The sequence below is a fragment of the Capsicum annuum genome, unplaced genomic scaffold (genome assembly GCF_002878395.1).
Source record: "Capsicum annuum cultivar UCD-10X-F1 unplaced genomic scaffold, UCD10Xv1.1 ctg1985, whole genome shotgun sequence".
Taxonomy (NCBI): Eukaryota; Viridiplantae; Streptophyta; class Magnoliopsida; order Solanales; family Solanaceae; genus Capsicum; species Capsicum annuum.
The window spans coordinates 443,956-451,582 of NW_025825704.1; positions in this window are offsets into that span (position 1 = coordinate 443,956).

Here is a 7,627-nt window from a genome sequence, read left to right on the forward strand (position 1 = left end):
TTGGCAACTATTCTTTTTAGTTTTACTTTTAGATTTATTTGGTGTTTTTTACACTTCGTCTTGGTTTGGTTTTTACATGAAGCAGGTTACAAAAGCTGGCACGGGATCAGGACTTGGTAGAACCAAGCGCTGAACCTGAGCAACTTTTTCATCAAAGAAGGAGAGAAGCACACCTTCTCCTTTAAATTACACATATAGAAGAAGACCTAGAGAATCCTGCTATAATGGCTACAGAAAAACAAGCACATAGGACAGTTAGGGAAGTGACGGTTCCACTTTCGACAAACTTGGCTTCCCTAATTCAAAGACCGATAGCTGGGGGAATTTTGATTTAAAACACAATATGGTGCAACTTCTTATCAACAGTGGACAGTTTGTAGGGCTATCTTATAAAGATCCACAAGTCCACTTGCAGACTTTCATTAAGCTTACTAACACATTCATTTTGACTGAGGTGAGTATAGATTATGTAAGGCTGACACTTTTTCCACATTCACTATTGGGGGAAGCTAAAAAGTGGTTGAATGCAGAGCCAGTCAATTCAATCACATCATGGAACGGCTTAGCCAGAAAATTCCTCTTCATATTTTTTCTCTTCTAGCAAGACTGTGAGACTTCTTAGTGAGATAGTAAGTTTTAAGAAAAAGCTAGATGAAAATCTTTATCATGCTTAGGAACACTTTAATTCTCTTCTTCGGGATTATCCACACAACCAACAGTCCAACAAGGTACTTGATCACACTTTCATAGAAGTTCTTGATCACAATACGAAGATTTTGCTAGATTCAGCCACAGATGGTCAAGCATTGAAGCTAACTTATGATGAGATATACACGTTATTGAATTGTATCGTGCAAGGAAATCTGGAATGGCATACAGATTCTAGAAGTGCCACAAAAAGAATTGCAGGAGTATTAGAGGTGGACCAGTTCACAGCCTTATCAGCACATGTTTGTTCATTACAGAATTTGATCAACACTTAGTTCAATAGCATAAAATTGGGAGCAGTACAACCCTCAGCCAAACACAATACTATCCAGCAAGTTGTAGGTTAGTGTGAAATATGCAAAAATAATTACCATTTAGCGGCCATGTGTGCTTCAAATACTGAATTAGTAATGTATGTAGGCAATGCTCAAAGGACAAATTATATTAATGCCTACAATATATAGTGGCAGACTCAACCACTAAATCAGCCATGGAATGCCCTACAGCCACAGGCCTAATCAAATCAGTCAATGAGCAACATGGAAGAGATTTTAAAACAAATCTTATCTGGCCTAGCATAAATATCAATGGATATGAAAAGTCAATAGGAAGAATTACAAAATCAAAAGGTGGCTTAGAGAAGCTTAGAGTTATAGGTGAGGCAATTATAGAAAGCATTAAATACTAGGCCACAAGGTGGTTTACCAGTTGATACAGAAAATCCAAAGCAAATCATGGCAGTTACTTTTAGGAGTGGAAAATAACTTCAAGGAGAACCTCCCAAGGCAACAAAAAAGGTAGATGTTAATGTGGTCACCCAACAAAAAATGATAGAGTTACTGAAAATTCAAGAAAGTCTTAGTACTTGAAAGAAAAAGTTGTTGTAGAAGAAGTGAAGAAGAGGCCACGACATCCCTTCCCTTAGAGTCAAATTAAATCGAAGGAGGACGCCATGTTCAGAAAGTTCTTTGATACATTCAGAGGGCTGCATATTAACCTACCACTATTAGATGTTTTGTAGGGTATGCCCAAATAAGCAAAGTACTTGAGGGATGTGGTTTCTAATAAGGTGAAATTGTAGGATATAGGAGCAATAGCACTAACCCAAGACTGTAGTGTTGTGATGACACAAAAAATCCCTAAGAAATTAAGAGATCCAGGAAAGTTTGCTCTTTCTATCCAAATTGGGAGAAAAACGATTCACACACTGAGTGACTTAGGGGCTGGCATTAATATGATGCCCTTATTGCTGTTTAAAACATTGGGCTTGGGAGAGCTTAAATTAACCACCGTGGTTATGTAGCTCATAGATGGGTCCATGACATATCCAAAAGCAGTAATAGAGTATGTCCTCATAAAGGTTGGTAAATTCATTATACCTTCTGACTTTTTTGTTCTTAATTTTGAGGCAGATGAATAGGTACCAATCATCTTGGGGTATATATTCTTAGCAATTGGAGGAGCTTTGATTGATGTTAGAGATGGCATGCTCAAAATGAGCGTAGATGATGAAGAGGTGGTATTGAATGTTTAGAAAGCACCCAATGTAACGTTTTAATTTAAATACTTGTATATGATCAATGTTATTGAAAGGGACAAGTGTGGGGAGGTTAATCCACCAAAAACCTCTTCGGATTACCTAATTGAGCAGCAAAGTTAGAATCCCCTATTTTCAAGCATGATGAAGGTTGAAGTTTTGAGAAATGTTGACCTTGAGAGTACAAACTCAAGAGGTCAAAAACAGTTGAGAAAATGGCTCCCAAAGAGGAGTAAAAGGGTGACGAAATATGGTTGAGTTGATAAGAGTCGTGTCATAATACTAAATCGGCGCTACTTGGGAGGCAACCCGAGATAAGTAGATATGTTTTGTTTTTAGTTTTTTAGTTTTTATTTCATTAATTTTTTGATTACAATTGAGTCACAAGTTGATGGGAAGTCTGAGTACCGAAAACCTGAGCTAAAGAGCATGGCAAAAACTGAGTGTAGGGTCCCAAGGATCTCATTTATGACTAAAGATGCTACTAGCTAGTCCTAGAGGCCTCGGGGAGTATTTCTATATCTTAGTTTTTAAATTCACTTTAGGGACAAAGTATATTTTTAAGTGTGGGGTGGTGAAAATTCTAATTTTTGACTCAATTTTTTTTTATGTAAGATATTCTTGTTGGTGTTATTTTTGATTACATAGTGCAAGTGGGTTTGTTTGTAAAAGCATGTTAATTGAGTGAATTGATATTTTTGAGATTCTTAGGCTCATGTTTATGACTCTTGTACTTGTTGCCTTAAAATTGAATTTATGTGATTATTTGGTTGGGAGTCTATGATGATCCTATATGAGTTGAGCATGAGCCATATATGTGAGAGGTATTTTGTATATTGTTTGTTGCATATGATGTCTATAACATGCTCGATGTGTATGCAAAGCAAAATAAAGAATGTGAGTTTAGGAGATGATTTAGGAATTTATTTGATAGCTTTTTTTTTGTACCTTTTATTTATTCTACCCTTTGTGCATTATCCTAGTTAACCCACATTGAGCCTTTGTATTATTTTCTTTGGTAGCCTCACATGTAGCCTAATTTCCTTCTTTGATAGACCTTAATTTGATCTAAAAAGCTCCTAAGTGCTTTAATAAGGAAAATTGATTTAGTAAGGAGTTTGAGAAATTAAAGAAGAAAAAGGTGAAATTGAAGCCGAAAGGTAATAGTTATTGGTGTTAGTATTTGATATGTGGTGGTTGGGAGTGATATAAATAGTGTTAGAAATATTCCCATGATTGTAGAAAATATGAAAAATTAAATCATGAAGAAATAAACAGTATGCCCAGCAAGTGTTTGTTAAAATGCTTAAAAGAGATAGGGCAAAAATAAAGATGATAGGTGGATGGAAAGAGTGTAATTAGGTTATTGGAGATTGGTTTTAAATGTTAAATGTAGTGTATTAAAGACCTTAAAGAGGTTAGTCACTATTGCTAAATAGTTCCTACCCATTCCTTAGCCTACATTACAACTCAGAGAAGTCCTAATTAATCCTAAGTTCATCATTCCGATATGAAAGTGAGCATAGTTTGATTCTTGTACCCATTAAGTTATAAATTGAATTACTGTGAGTGATTATGGGTAGCTCTCTTGTTATAAGGTCACATGTTTGATGAATATAGGTAATTTGAATGATGCCCATGATTGAGAAATATTCATGAGTTTGCCACTTAGGTGAGTCAATTCTTGAGGCTAGGATGTTTTGGAGTAGTGTTTTTGAGCTTTCAATTGTGCATAACATGCTTAGTGTAGAAACTTTCATTCCATGTAGTGACTGTAGTACTAGCTTGAGTGTTTTTATTTTACTAGAAGTGTAGCGTCAACTCAGCTTATTATGCTTAGAGTAAAGAGTTGTTTGAGGACGAATAGGATTTTAAGTATGGGGTGATGATCTGAGGTGGTTTTATACACTTTGATGTCATTATTCTAGATTATTTTGCCTTTTTTTGAGATCAATTCGTGTGCTTAACATGTTCATATTGATATAAATAAGCATTTGAGTGTCCAAGTGTGTGATTATAATATTCAACATGTTTTCCAAATAAGTTTGTACTTAATTGAGTCATTTTAGAGTTCAACTAGGAAAACTAGTTTTACTAGCTTGAGCTAGGTGTATGTCTAGTTGGTTTCGTTGGATTCTAATATGTTTAATTTACTCCTAATGGTTTAAATGTGTTATTATATATGGAATAACTTGTTTGTAATGTGCAAAGCTCAATTTTATTAAGTCAAAAGTCAGAACATAAAAGTGAAAATCATTGTGAATTTGCCTTATGTTGGCTTTTATTTGATTCATCGTAGAGAATATTGTGTTGTTTTGATGTCTAATTTGTTATGTGTGATATTGTAAGAGGCTTTGTGGGCTGAATATGGTTGTATATTGATGATTTAAAGGCTGAAAAGTCATTGGAAATACACAACAAACTCAAGGATGAATGTATGAGCGTCAAACACTTAACCAATTTTTTAGAAGCAAATTCCAGAGAGGTGTCACGATAGGGTCGCGTCACGACCCCCATTTAATTCAAGCTAGCATCATGTCGCAATGGGTCACATTGAATGGCCAAAATATTAAATTCTGTCGACACAATGGATTTTTTTCCGATTATTGATATAATTGCAGGGCAGGTGATTGTGCAAGAGGGAAAAGGGAGGGAATCATATTCTTGAAATCCATGTAGCCTCCTAATCCCACTAGAATTATTAAATATTATATATATATATACACACACACTACACCTGCTAACGTATTAGACATATTTGGTCACACCTGGACAATTACCAAGTGGTGGAAACGATGGAGAATTAAATTGGAGGCTACCACTTCTATTATTGGGTTTATAATTTTCTTAGTTAAACTTTAGTTATCATATCATTTATTCAATTATTTGGATCCTGATTATGAATATTATCGGCTAAAAACCCACTTTCTAGGGTTAAATCAAAGAACATGATTACTATTGTTTTGGATTAATTTTGATTAATTTTTCTTATCAAATTTGGTTGTTTGTTTATTCTTAATTGAATTATTTTATGGATTGATCACCCATAAAATACACATATTATCGACCTTTTGATCTCGAGAGAGGGAATAGGAAGATAGAACATCGGAGTAAACAAAGTTTGAGTTTTTATTCTTTTATAAAATATAGAATTAAACTTAGTGTCTAGGACATGGATGTACTTAGATGCCTTACTTGATTCAAACGTAGAATGATAGCTTTAATTAACTTAATTGGATTATTAAATCCCCACTCAACGATGTAGCTATAATGTCCAAATTAGGTAAAAGATTAGAGGTTGGGAAACCATAATCATGCAATTAACTCTATGAATCAGCAACAAAGATGAGCAAATTAACGAATGAAATTTAATAAAATAGTATGATTGTTCGAAGTGCTTTAACCCTAGGATTTAATCCATTAATTGTCTCAAGTACTTTAATTTTTGCATTATTTAATTTAGTCTTAATTTACAATTTCCAAACACTTAATTTGGGTACTCTTGCAACAAATTAAATCTAAATTGTGAAATAGAATTAAAATGTCTCTAAATAAAGTCTTTGTGGGATTGATAATTGGCTTTAATTATCCCACTTTACAACTTGATAAGACCACGTACACTTTCGTGTGTTCTTGGACGCTATCATGATACTTATGATCAGCCACCTCATGGGGATATCTCTAATACAGAGTTTAATCATTCTATTTATTTGCTTACTCAGTTGATGACATCTCAGTCTCATCAGTCAGATTGTACTACTTCTAGTGCTCTTTTGTTTGAGGCCACTAGTGTTGGCCAGTTCATGAGGTTGAATCCCCAACCTTCATAGGCTATAATGTTGAGGAAGATCCTTAGGGGTTTATTGATGAAATGGAGAAGATATTTAATTTGATGCATGCTACTAATTTTGAGGGTGTAGATTTTGTTGCATATTAGTTAAAGGATATGACACATTAGTGGTTTGTAGAGTTAGAGTAGTTGAGGGGTGATGACACTAAGACAACATAATGGAATGAGTTTTCTGGTGCTATCTATGACTTTTTCTTTCTACTGGAGTAGAGAGGGGCCAAGTTCAAAGTGTTTGAGAACTTGAGGTAAGGTAGGATGAATGTTAAGGAGTATGCCATGAAGTTCCATCAACTATTTTGTTATGCTCTAAAGCTAGTATCTCTTATTAGGGCTAGAATGAGAAAGTTTTCTTCAAGTTTATCTCATGACTTGGTATTGGAGTTTAAGGATGTGATATTGAACATAGATATATACATCTCAAGACTTGTGGTTTATATACAACTAATTAATGAGGAAAAGAAGAATCAGTTAGAAATAGGAGAGAGGCAAAGAAACAAGTTTAGGTTCTCAGAGCAAGGTACCAATCAACAAAATATATGGAGAGATGGTAGACAGTGGTCCAAGAAGAAGAATTCGTGAAATTCTAATTCAAATTCATCGACTTGTTCTCCTTATTCTAAGACTTTGGTTATTCACCACTTTTAAGATAGTAATGGTCCTAAGGCACAAGATGCTGAGTCATAGGATAGTGGTTCTCAATAAGCCCAAGATTATCCTCCTTAACATTTCTGTGGGCAGCTTTACTGTGGTTATTCTGGTGAGGGAAGGAATCGATGCTACAATTATAGTCAGCGGGGCCATATATAGTTACATTGCCCAGCAGCTAAGGTAGCCATTACGGTTAACAATGTTCCAATAACTACTTTATCAGCTCATGCACCAAACAGTGCTATTTTTAGTACCAACACTGGTTGGAATCCTCTCTATGCTCTTTCTATCCGTCAGGAATTTGAGGCATCTCCTGATATTATTACTGATATGTTACAATTCTTCTCTCATGATCTAGATTGGTGTCTTGGTCTGGGGTTTTCTCTTTCTTATGTAACCCCTTATGTGGCTATGCATTTTGGTTTAGGTGTTGAAAATATTTTCAACCTTTTTTCTATTTCTACTCCAGTAGGTGATTTTATTATTGCTAGAAAGATATATAGAGGTTTTGTGGTGTCTATCTTATGTAAGGAGACATTGGTGGATTTTAGAGTTAGATATAGTGGATTTCTATGTTATCTTGGAGAATGAGTGGCTTCATTCATCTTATGTTTCCTTTAATTGTATGACCCAAAAGGTTGGTTTCTAATTTCCTAATGAACTATTAATCAAATGGGAGGTAAGTTCCTTAGTATCCAAAGGGAGGTTTATTTCCTACCTTAAAGCTTGGAAGTTGATTTCTAAATGGTGTATGTATCACCAAGTTTGGGTTAAAGATTATAGCTTTGAGGGTCCTATGTTGTAATATATCCCTCTTGTCAATGACTTTCCTGAAGTGTTTACTGAGCATCTTTCTGGCATTTCTTCCAATGGGGAAATAGACT